The following is a 13,243-nucleotide window of genomic DNA, read 5'->3' as shown; positions in this document are numbered from 1 at the left end:
TTCTTTTATCAGAAGGGTCAAACTGAGTGTGTGTGTGTAGGTGTGTGTTTGGGGGTGGAAGGAAGAAGAGACAAAAGGCGAGCATGATTTCATGTGTGAATCAGAGTAGGTGTGTGTGTTTGTATATGGGTGTGTTTGTATATGTGTGTGTGCATGTGTGTGTGTGTGTGTGTGTGTGTGTGTGTGTGTGTGTGTGTGTGTGTGTGTGTGTGTGTATGTGCACCTACAAGTGATTCCTCTTGAGTGCTATGCTTTAGATAAATTGGTGAAAAAAAGAAATCCACCATAAACTTTTTCCCATTGACAAAGAAAGAAAGAAAGAAAGAAAGAAAGAAAGAAAGAAAGAAAGAAAAGAAAAAATCCACCATCTGCTTCATTAGTCTCCAGTGACAGTAAAGGAGGAGAGAGAAAGAGGGAAGGCAGTCGGGGAATTCCTTTGCAACAACGACAGCAGGCCTCACCAGTTTGTTTCAAGTGACTGAAAAGCCTCGCCCCTGCTGTCCTCAGCAGTGGACAAACTATTGTTGATAATCACAACCACATCCCTTCATCAACACATTCAACTTCAGCAAGTACAGAGAAAGTTTGACCCGGAATATACTTGTCTTTCTCACCTCAGAGGGGCATGACGTATTTTGTACTAGCTTTCATTGTCTAAAACATGCAAGCACTGGTCAAGGCTGTTTTTTTTTTCAAAATTATTTTCATTCAGTAAAGCCTTGAAAATAAATCTTGTCAAAGTCCCAGCTGAAAATGTGAAGTTACCTCTGCTTTTCATTCAAACTTTTGGAATTTGGAGAGGCATGCAAACTTGTACCTTACCCGCTTGAATCTAGTCCAAGATGGCTGCCAGAAATAAACTACATGACTTTCATGTAGACTACCTTTAGCTGTCTAGCCAGGGGGCAACGTTCCTCCCGTCTCTCTTTACCCCTTATTCCTATTTGACTGTTGCTATGTCAGTCTGTATATTTCCCTTAATCCAGTCTTTCTTCCCTCAGTGCCTATCCCTGTCTTTTTTTGTCGCTTACGAGTTGTTTTGACTGTCCTTCTGCTGTCCTTTCTCTCTCTCCGTCTACCTCCCACATCTTTCCCTTCTCCCAAACCTTCAAGGGCATTTTTTTTTTGCTCCTTTCCCCCCCTCTCTCCTGGGGCTGCAGGCACACTACTCCTTCCCTCAAATCTTCAAAACCTTCCAGGCCAACATCAAACCCCACCACCACCACCCGCCCATCGAAAACACCATCAGTCTATTCAGCATGTGACAATAGCCGCGACGATAGCGAGGGAGTGTCGCTATGAAAGGGCTTGCTGAGCTGTCTATGGCGTTAGATAAAGAACCACTGTCGACACAGAAGAGTGGAAAACAGACAAACGCACAAACACACACACACCCACACACACACACACATGCACGCACACACACAGGAAAAGATGGGCAAGAGAGTGAGAGGGAAGGAGAGAAAGACTTTGAGCGGAGGATTTTTCTTCTAGGAGCACAACAGAAAGCTGTCATTACCTTGCCATCAAACTCCCCAACACCCACCACCACCACCACCACCACACCTTTGATCAAGATGAGAGGAAACGGTTGTGCAAAAGGAGGGGATGGTCCTTCAGAATAAGTGGAGGTGGTTGGTAAAGGGAGAGGGGGTAGAAAGAGAGAGAGAGAGAGAGATTGAGGAAAATAGTAAGGTATTGAGTATGGTTACATGCAAGTTAAAAAAATTTTTTTAAACAGATTATAGCAATAATTTTATTACTGCAACTGCCACGTAAACACCGTAATCAAACTATCCAAATCAAATTAAGGTCTAAATCGATGCGAACATAATGTGATTAAGAGCTAGAATTTTTGTCTAACGTTCAATTTACTGTGCATGTTACACACTTTAATCTGAGTTCTTTCAGCAAACTGGTTGTGCACATGCACCCCAAAAACTATCCCCGCTGCTAGCATCTGATGTGGAAACGATAGATAAACGACAACATGGCAAGCAGTAGTACACCACATCTCTGGAGAGAGACAGAAACAATCAACCTTCACGCACAACACGATGAAGGAGCTTAATATCCTGAAATTCCTAAACAGGTGGAAAAAAAGAAGACATTTTCGAAAAAGTCTCTGACACAATGTCGGAAGTCGGGTCTTATCATAATTCTACAATCCAGCGAGTCTTGTAAACTCAGATTACTGAAGAGATTGCTTTATCACAAACACGTGTAGTCACCTTAATCACACTATCACCTTAATTGGATTACTCACCTCAATCAGATTATTGACTGCATGTCAACACGCAGAAGAAAGGTTGGAAAGAGGAATGTAGAAGAGCAGATGTACAAACAAGTGCAGCGCGATGTGGAACATATTATGATAATCATGGCAAATTATACACAACAATATCTGCTAACATGCAAAAATACCACGTTTAAAAATCCAACAGATTCATCTCACTGAACTGTTGCGTAGAGTGAAGTATAACATCAAGCCAAAAAACAAAAACCAGACCGCATTTTGTAAGACATTTTAAGTGATACATTCTCATCATCAGTAATCTAAACAACAAAATGATGTAACATAATATGACAATATCTATATTTCATCCCAGTACAATCCCACTGAAAGGGGATAATAGAGTATTGTTGCCCATACCAGACACAAATGTGTTCTGTGTTTATACTGATAACTGGAATGAAGGGAAAATCAAAGACAGAACGAAAAAGTAATGGAAAGAGGAAGACGGAGAGGAAGGAGAGAAACCTCTGCTTTCCAGTCAGACAAACATAACCTCGGGCTCCGCTGGCCCCTGCAACATGCCTCCTGATAGGCTGGACAACATCAAAAGACCTATTCAGAGATGCTCGTACTGATGCCTGACGTGGCGCCTGACGTGGCTCGGGCAGCCCTACCTTCTCTATGGAGAACAGCTTTGTGTGTGTGTGTGTGTGGGGGGGGGTGTTGGCCAAACTGAGGGAGTTCACTACATTGCCCATGGCTGAAAGATTAAAATTTAGTCTGAGGAAACTATGGCGAATTTGTGAGGCCTTGTGTGTGGATCTGTGTAAATGTATTGGGTGAGTACGCCTGCCTGTGTGTGTGTGTTTTGGTTTGGTGAGTGCGCGTGTGTGTGCGTGGGTGTGTGTGTGCATGCATGTGTGTGTTTGCACACCCAAGGTCTGTCACAGATTGTTGGCGACAGGACTGGAACTAGTTCTGCGGGCACCATGGCGACACCTTTGTTCAAAGTGGGCACTAAAGACGTCCCATCCTCTTTTCTCTCTATTGGTCGGCAGTCACAGTGAGTCACTTGAACAGAACACAATAAATGTTCTGGAACATTCCTCAGCCTCCCACGGCACTGAAAGATTTAACCAGCACAGAGGATGTTTTCATGATGGTGCTGATGAAATGTTTGTCCGCATTATCATAACTGGACCCATTGTTGGAAAATACAAAAACAACTACACTTAATCGCAACTGAAGAACACATTCGGCAATCCCGCAACTAGAAAGCACGGTGCGCCAGCAGGATGTGATGGCGTTTCATATCCAAGCGACTTCCCTAGTTTGTTGTGCTTCACGTTGTGATTTTCTGCATTACAAATTCAGTCTCATATTCCACTGCCCTGTTTTTCAAGGGGATTTTTAAACAGGTTGATGAAGTGGGGAAGAAAATGCCCCCAAGGTTAAATGTATTTTTCTAAAATCAGCGTGGCAGTGTTGCTAAGACCAATATGAGGCAACACGGGGGGAGAAAACAAAGGTTTAGTAACAGCAGACTGGTGTTAAGATGTGCTTACTGAGAATCTCCAAGTGGGCTCGCATGTCAGCACCACTTTTAAACAAAACTTTGGGGATTTATGTGCAAAACACAAGAATCTATCCCACATTTTTTGGCTGTTTGTTTTCTTTAATTCAGTGCACAACACCAAAAAATAGGTCGATGGCACACTGATCTAAATGTGCTGGCTTTACCCCAGGTCCCATATGCCATCTATGATAAAGAATGAATAAATAATGAAGTGAATTCATTTGTCATTTAAGGACTCTGGTTTCTACCCTTTTTTTAAAAAAAAAAAGTAGAATTAATTGTTTTACTCTTGTGATGTCAATTACGATGACATTTTAAGTGTCAACGTGGCGGTTTGGAAACCTACAGAAAACAAATGCAATTATTTCATTTATGCACTGTTGGGGTTGGCCTATGTAATGAGACAGTCTCAACAAACCATATTAACCCGGGGTTTAGGTGAAATACATAGCATGATAGCACATGTTGCTCAAAGCTACATACCTGTTAGATGATTTTCATGAAAAATTATTTTTCTTTTGAAAATTTAAAACAATAAAAACACAAAAAACCCTCAAGACATTAATACATATACCCTTTAAAATACCCGTGTATTTAGACGGGTTGCATTATCTTGTGAACTATGGACCTCCTTCAGTCCACAAAAGACTGAGTGAACCCCCGACCAAAATGAATCTTCTAAAAGCACCACAGTAGCTCCCGATAGCAGCGTTGTGTTCAAGAATGAATAACGACGTGTCAGTTTGGTGTAATTAAGCACACCAATGTTGTGTCAATATCCGTTACACTGTTTTGAAGAGAAATGTATCAAATATATACTACCAACGGTTTGTAAAAAGTATATAAAACAGTAAAAACAGTATGCAAGCACGGCTTTATAAATAAACATCTGACCTGACACCAGACTTCAACCTCACACTTACTGATCGCAAGGAGGGGAGGGGTGTGTGTGTGTGTGCGCTTGCGTGTGTGTGCGCTTGCGTGTGTGTGTGTGCGCTTGCGTGTGTGTCTGATAGGATGAACAGGAGTTTAGGAAGGAGAGAAGAGGGTGGATGCGGGTAAAGAAACTGGGCAGGAGAGCAGTGCAGAGAAAATTTTGCTTGGCGGTGGGCTGGTGGGGGCGGGGGTGGCTGGGGACATCTGGGGAGGACAGGCAAAGCCTGGAAGGCAGGGAGTGTGGGAGGTATAAGGCATAAAATGTAAAACCATCTAGTTTTCCAGTTTCACCCTCCACCCTTCTGTTACGTCCCCAGCACAGTTGCCAGTGGTAAGCTATTGCTGCCCTCCCTTTTTCCCCCTCTCTTTGGTGAAGCCTCTGTGGTCAAAATATAGGGAAGATGCATTGACAGATCTGCACAGGCAGTGTGGCTGAGCGTCAGTGGGAACTCCCCTGCAGCTAAAGCCACAGGGTGTGACGCAAGGGAATGATATATACTTGTCACTTTAGCATCAGGAAAGGACGGGGAAAAAGAGAGGGAGGGAGAGGGTAAGTAAGGTAAACACAACCGGACAATTTCTAGAAAAGTCCTTATTTCATCCCCATGAAAGGAAACAAAGAGATATGCTTTCACTATACTGCAGTTTCCAATATCACCATCTCTTTTCTCCGCTTCTTTTTTAGAAAGCTTTTTCATTTCCCTTTTCAAACAGCCTACATGGTTGAAAGTGTGATAGCAGCAAATCATATTTACATTTGGCGGGCAATTAAGTTTGGCACAAATTGATAAACAATGCCCATTGTAACCCCACCAAAGCTATCTCTGTTAGCAGGCCTGAGCAGGGTGCACTCTCATCTATCCGCGAGCAGACAAAACACACTCACACAGAGACAATTTATGAATGCAGTTCGCTTGAAAAAACGTGACTTGCCCGCACACTCAGCTTTCTCTCCTTCATTGCAGATACAGCTGTCAAATGGCTGTCCATGCCATCCCGCTCTTGACACCGATGCAGCATCCGGCAAAGCCAGGGCTGTGACCCGAGACATTAAACCTCTCTAACCGCGATACTGAGATTACAACAGAGAGCCGTCTGAAATGATAGGCTTTTTAAGGCTTTTTCCAGGTTTTTATTTTTTAAGGTTAAAAGTTTGCTCCACTAGATTGTATTGAAGCACAGCAGTTTGTCTCTTAATACTGAAGTGATCGGTGTGGTTTCTGTCTGTGCATTACTAACGACAACAGCAGTGTTGTACATCTTAACGAGGTCTGGATTAAAAAAAAACCAACAACAATATTTTCCTTTAACAGTAAGTGGAGGTCAGCGGCTTAAAAAAAATAAAAAATAAAAAAAATCATAGGGCATCCGGGTAGCGTAGAGGTCTATTCTGTTGTCTACCAACACGGGGATCACCGGTTCAGATCCCCGTGTTGCCTCCGGCTTGGCCGGGCATCCCTACAGACACAATTGGCCGTGTCTGCAAGTGGGAAGCCAGATGGTTATGTGTCCTGGTTGCTTCACTAGCGCCTCCCTCTGGTCGGTCGGGGCCCCCGTTCAGAAGGGAGGGGGAACTGGGGGGAATAGTGTCCTACCACACGCTACGTCCTCCTGGTGAAACTCCTCACTGTCAGGTGAAAAGAAGCGGCTGGCGGCTCCACATGTATCGGGGGAGGCATGTGGTAGTCTGCAGCCCTCCCCGGATCAGCAGAGGAGGTGGAGCAGAGACTTGGATGGCTTGGAAAATAGGGTAATTGGCCAAGTACAATTGGGGAGGGAAAAAAAAAGGGGGGGTCACACAAAAAAAAAAATCTAGCCTCAGAGTAGTAAAATGTGGAATGGATAGTAATGCTACTAAGCATCAGACAGAATAATATACTAAAAGTGCAATAAAACTTTTGAATTAAGTAGAGCTTAAGAGTTGCATGTCTAACATTTTTTGACCAAATAAGGCGAGTACATGCATAACCATTAGGGGCTGTGCATTTACGCAACAGAATGCTGACCTGGCAAGAGGTCTGACATCCCAGAATGCAACTTGGCACCTAACATAGTGCAAAAAAGAGATGAGACTGTGTAGCCTTACACCCTAAACAGCCACTGCGTGTCTGAGAGGGCAAAGGAAGGAAGAGGTGACTGTAGCATAAAACCTTAGGGTCCAAGTTAGGGAGGACTATAGAATGACACCACGGTCTTAGTTTAGCCACTTACTGTAGCTTGCAAGCAAGTGCAATGAGAGTGGGGACTCTGCCGATATGTGACCACAGAGCAACTAAAATCCTACTGAAAATATAAACAATATATACATCTTAGTTTATGTTACCCAGTTGTTGGGCAGTTTCCTTTGCACCTGTAAATTGCATAGTGTCTTTGCATATGGCTGTGAGGTTATCTCGTAATGCCGCTGGCGGCTCTAAAAATAGACAATAACACTTACTTTTACGACTGCCCTGAGATTGCAGTCAGCTGCCAGTAAGGGCGAAGAAACTCAACTGCGTGGCGTGAAGATGCAATGGAACGCCCTGTGCCGCCAGCCCATCAGAGAGAAATATGTCTCATCAGGGGCAAACCACTGGCGAACGACTTAAGTTCACCTTTCCTCCCTCTAACTCCTGTCTCCGCTTGTCCCCCCCCCCCACTCGCTTCCTCTTCTCCTCCTTTTGTCACCTTCCAATCCCCAAAGTCACAGCTGATGGTTCTATTATTGGCACTGGCAGGACGCGAGTGGCATTAGAAGGGAAGACAGGCAGACATAAAGAGAAAGGGATAGGGATGGATAGATGGCTACGGGGGGGGGGGTAAGAAGATGACATTCTCAGCTGAGGGAGGGCCTTGGCAGACAGGCGGGACAGCACCATCATGTGTGGACAAAAGTATCTATTGTGTGCATACACTTCAGTGTGGGCATACACCCACATGCATGAACAAAACACATAATAATTCATAACACTAATATGGGGGGAAAAATACTATTCTTGTCAAGTTAATTGAATATCTGAGAAGGTTTTTATAGCCTACATGTATTCAGAGCAACAGTGACGCCCCCCCCCCCCGTCAAAATGAGAGTGCAGGTTATATTTAAAAAAACAGCTGTTAAGCAGGAGTCAACATTACAATAAGGTTTGAAAACTGCAGAATGACCTTAAACATGTGGTTATTTAGCCGACTCATCCAGTGTGACAGGAACAGGAAAGTAAGATTATGCTTTAAGCTGTCAGGGAGCCAGCATACTTCTTTGTGTGTTTATGTTTGTGTGTGTGTGTGTGTGTGTGTGTGTGTGATTAGTTGAACCCAAATGCTTATGTTCCCTGATGTTCTTGGTGTCTGCATACACATGTAGGCTAAAATTTTGCAAAATAAATAAATAAACAGTGGGAGTAAAATAATGTATAGAACAGCGATGGTGTTATATGGCGATACGATGTACCCACATGATAGTCGATGATACCATACTAATATAGTCAAATACTGGGGGAGTTGTTCATAAAATCCCTCCTTGCACTGCAGGAATATTAATGACATACAGGTTAGGTAGTGGTTAGGTTCAGGTTAAGGGTGTGGGTACACCGGTGCGTCCCATACAGGCATGGAAATTGTCACTAAGCCGCCATGCCTCAAACAGACATCGAAGAGTACCTTACACATCCACTATTCATATTTTGGCAAAAGTGACAACATGTGACACTAGGGGGAGAAAGGGTTCACTTGCCAATGCCGCAGTAGAGTCTCCTCAGCGGAAACCACTGCCACTGTGTTGTTTGAGTGAGCTCAGAAAACCACGTTGCAGATTTCTGCATGCCGCAATGTTACTGCCGACTTTTATGAACGCTGGCCCTAGGCCTTGCAATTTGTATCATATGAAATAAGTGAACTGTTCCAGAAACAAGCTAAACGCTGAGAGGCCTTGCAAACTCCAACAAATCTTTGTCTATCAAATGCTCCATTTAAATTATTAAAAAGGCCTCTTCCCTCTCCACATCACAGTGGACTGGAGCCTGTCCCTGCGTAATTTGGGCAAACGACAAGAACACATTGTACACAGGTCTGCAGTAGCATAAATATCTGAAGATCTTGAATCATTTAAACTCAGTACATTTGGGCTTTAAGTCAGTTCTGTACTGGGCGGCATGGTGACCAAGTGGTTAGTGCTGTTGCCTCACAGCAAGGAGGTCCTGGTTTCAAACCCCAGGCCATCCCAGGTCCTTTCTGTGTGGAGTTTGCATGTTCTCCCCGTGTCTGTGTGGGTTTCCTCCGGGTGCTCCGGTTTCCTCCCACCATCAAAAGGACATGCATATTATGGTTAATACTCCTGTCTGTGCCCCTGAGCAAGGCTAGGATGGATTACATGCAGAGAGTTGATTAAATTTGTATGTATGAACAAAATGACTATCAAAGAGTATTCTATTCTATTCTATTCCATAACAGTTGGACTAAGGTACTGCAATCTAGCAATGTGAGGAAGAGGCAATCAATCCCAGAGAAAATCCACCATCCCGTTGGCACTTGACATACTGTTAGTCGTCAACCGAGGCACACAGATTGGCCATATGTGTGAACATAAGGTGGTGAGGAGAGGGTCTGTGTGTTATGCCAACAGTCAACCAACCAGGCCTGCAACACTCCAACAACTCGGTGAATTATGAACCAAGTTCAGTGAAGAGGAAGAGGACGAGGAGGGGCTGAGAGGCGAGCCGCGAGGACAGCAGAACAGAAGAGAGGATGCAGAAGAGAGAGGGCAGAGAAAAGAGAAGAACATGAATAAATAAATAAATCTGCACGGAAAAGAGCAGACTCATTGAACGACCACACCATTCTCCCAATAACTCAGTCTTATGAACGTTCCCCTTTTAGCGAGTAAAATTCTTATTCAAGATCACATGAGGTGCGTAAACAGGAATCAAAGCACCCGATCATTTCAAAAACACAACAGATAAGAAATCAAAATGGCACGGTGCACCGCTGCACAGCACAGTGGGTGTCGGGGCTTCATGTGAAGAACAGCAAACATGAATGTAGGAGAGAAAAACAGAAAATGTGGAACGCCTGCAGAGAAAACAGGAGTTGCCGGAAAAATAACCATAAACCCAGCTGACAAAAAAAACAACTTTTAATGGCAACTTCTGGCCACTCCTCAACTATGATAGCTTTGATATGGACACATATTGACCTGCGTCTGTGTGTTTGTGTGTTGTGTGTGTGTGTGTGTGTGTGTGTGTGTGTGTGTGTGTGTGTGTGTGTGTGTGTGTGTGTGTGTGTGTGTGTGTGTGTGTGTGTGTGTGTGTGTGTGTGTGCGTGTGTGTGTGTGTGTGTGTGTGTGTAAGAATGGCAGACTGGTGGAAGCAGATGTGATTCTGCCCTATAAAGTGCAGAGGGGTCTGGGAAACCCACTGGGGTGGAAACACAGGACAGAAGGACACGAACGACACTCCAAACATCACCATATACCAGACACCTGGGTGGGGCCGCCATCTAGGGCTCAGATGGATATGGTCCTTTCATCTAGACTAGGGGTAAAATGATACCGCACTGACCGGGGTGAAACAACCATTTTCCGACCCAGTCTGTTTATGGTGGTCACTGGAGCTCAGACTGATGCGCATTTATAGAAGAAAACCGAGACTTTAGATTGGAAAATACAGCCCTTTAGGGGCTTATATTAAATACAGTAAATTTCAATGAAGGTGTCAAACTGTACAAAAGATAGAAATTGTACCTGAATTGAGCAGAATAAATAATAATAAGAAAAAAAACGAGATGCTTAAATTACCTTTGTGTGAGGGTCACGCTATTCCACCCCCCCCCCCCCGAACAGGTGCCCCAACCAACCAGAGGAGGCATGAGTGCATCAACCAGGACACATACCCACATCTGGCTTCCCACCCACAGACAAGGCCAATTGTGTCTGTAGGGACAACCAACCAAGCCGGAGTTAACACCGGGATTCAAACCGACAATCCCCGTGTTGGTAGGCAACAAAACAGACTGCTATGCTACCTGGCTGCCCTTACATTTTGACTTTTAACCAGACACCCGTGAGTAGGAAAACTTATGATACTGAAAAAAAATAAAATAAAATAACAGTGCGAGCCAGTGACGATCCATCCATCAGTAATCAGTTTTATTACTTGGTATTTTGGAAGTTTTACAAAGTGGATTCCAACTCTGGTAAATGAACACTAAGTATGTTAGAAAGGTTGTTATGATGAAATGCAGACTTTCTAAAAGCCGTGTAAGGACTTGGGGAAACCAATACAAGAGGCGTTCTAGAGGTCATCACATCCTCCAGATGTGCAGACACACAAATCGAGGATCTGACATCTGGGTGTGGCAGCCACTCCTTACCTGCCAAAGGCTCAGAAAAACCCAATGGGAAGCCTCCTCCTCTGGGAGATCAAGCCCAACATCAGCCAGATAAAGTTACACCGCCAACCTGCGGCGAGGGGAGCCATTTTATTATCTCTGAAAACAAGATCCATCTATTAAATAATCCCACTTTCAAAACAAGACCGTATTACCTCCAAGGATAATCCTCCACCAACACAGTGTGACACCCAAACAGGAAGAAGTTAAAAGAAAAGTTGCTTGAACCGTGACACGGCACTGAATAAAAACATACTTTTGTCTGAGATAAAAGGAGATGCCCGACGTCAAGCCAGCTGAAAATACTGCTCACATCGACGTGCACGTTTCTCTTTCCTAAATTGTGAAACCACTTCTGTTCTGTCAGCGCAAAGCGTTTACAAAGCCTTATTGGGACCCACAAGGACCGGGATGCTGTAAGTTCCTCGAAGAGAGAGTTTAATTCAAGGCAAAGTAAAAATAAAAATGAAACCAGCAGGGTGGGATCATGGGAATTGCAGTTCTTTTGCACACACAGCCAAAAGCATGTCCACTTTGATTAGAGACGTGTCTTGGAACAGCAAGGCATCAGCGCTTTCACTAGCACACTTACAGGCATCATAAGCTTTCGGAAGCACTTGTGTGTGTGTCTGTGCTTGTGCGTGTGTGTGTGTGTGTGTGTGTGTGTGTGTGTGTGTGTGTGGAGGCTAACAGCTCATAAGGGGGGGAAGTGCCACGATGCTTTGTGCATCTCAGTAGGCTAATTATAACATTGCAACCAATGCAGAAATGAAACATGAAAGAATTAACAATCACCTAGAGAGAGGAAGAGAGAATGTTGGAATAGACAGAGAAACACAGAATGAGGAGAAGAGAGGAGGGGTAAACAAAATTATCGATAAATAATGTGTAGGTAGAAAGGGTAATGATGTTTCCTACCAATTAGAATGCCATATTTGTGATTCATCTCTCTCTCGCCCTCTCTCTGTCTCTCTCGCTCTCTCTCTCTCGTTCATGCCACAACCTACCTATAATGTAGATTCAGAAGATACTGTCACACACATACACCCAAGGATGTGTCATTCACAAATAAGGATTCCACATTTTTAAGCAAATATGTGACTGTGTGTGTGCGTGCGTGCGTGTGTGTGTGTGTGAGAGAGAGTGTGTGTGACCTTAGTTCTACTGGGACCACCAGCTAAAACTTGAGACACACTGACAGCTGCAGGCAGTTGGTGATGGCCGTGTGCAAATATATTCATGTGTGTGTGTGTGTGTGCATACATGAGAGAGAGAGAGTTTATGTGTCTGTGTTAGACAGACAGCTGGGGACAGTTGCTTGTGTGACACAAGTGACAGCTGGACAACCAAAGGACACAAACACATGCTCTCTCTCTCTCTCTCCTCTCTCTCTCTCTCTCTCTCTCTCTCTCTCTCTCTCTCTCTCTCTCTCTCTCTCTCTCTCTCTCTCTCTCTCTCTCTCTCTCTCACACACACACATAGTAACCCTTACCCCTCTTAAACTTCTAACCTCCTCAGGCGGCATGGCAGAGTTGCTAATCTGTGCCCTTTAATCCAAGGGTGCGCTTCATTCTGTGCTCTTCCCCTTCCAGGCGCCCTCCAATTCCCACCCAATGCGCTCTTCTTCTCTTCTCTGACAGCTTTGATAGGGGTGAATGTCTTGGTGGCGGCTATATTTAGAATTAAATACATTCACTGAGAAAAAGTATTGGGATGGTGTCCTAAACACACTTCATCATCCATTAAATGCTATAAATAATTTTTTTTTTTTAAAAGGTGTCAACCTAGAATGCTGTTTGGCCATTTTGAGCGAGAAAAAGAAAGAAGAAGAGCCAATCTAACTTGAAATCAATCATTGGCTATTTAAAGAGGATGATTCTATTCTCAAAACCATAACTGGGAGTTGACTGATAGTAATCCACATTGTACTTCTTCACATTTTCAATCATTTTGTTAGATCAGGTGGTGTTTTTCCTCATATTCCATAGTCTGATTTATACACCTCTGTTTTGGCCATAGCAAGCTCCATTTAAACCCACGGCGTAGAAACATCTTTCGTCCCCACCTCTGAGATAAACAGGACCAATCTAGGTCAGCTGTGTGCAGGTAGTTCTGATAACATAGTTCGTTTCTCC

The 13,243-nt window shown here is 43.9% G+C and overlaps 1 protein-coding gene across 2 annotated transcripts in view; it reads right to left on the bottom strand.

Moving 5' to 3' along the window:
- dag1 (dystroglycan 1) overlaps window positions 1-13,243 on the bottom strand; it is a 60,326-nt gene that overhangs the window by 30,557 nt on the left and 16,526 nt on the right. Inside the window, exon 1 of one of the 2 annotated variants that reach the window (XM_056273493.1) lies at window positions 7,186-7,271. The exons of the other annotated variant lie outside the window; for it this stretch is intronic. The gene's annotated coding sequence lies outside the window, so the exon portion shown is untranslated. Of the gene's footprint in view, window positions 1-7,185; window positions 7,272-13,243 lie in introns of those variants that run through there. 2 annotated transcript variants of the gene reach the window in all.

Source organism: Lampris incognitus, chromosome 2 (genome assembly GCF_029633865.1).
Source record: "Lampris incognitus isolate fLamInc1 chromosome 2, fLamInc1.hap2, whole genome shotgun sequence".
In the NCBI taxonomy this organism is placed as follows: Eukaryota; Metazoa; Chordata; class Actinopteri; order Lampriformes; family Lampridae; genus Lampris; species Lampris incognitus.
The sequence above is the reverse complement of the archived record's forward strand: the minus strand, read 5'-3'. Positions and strand labels throughout refer to the sequence as shown.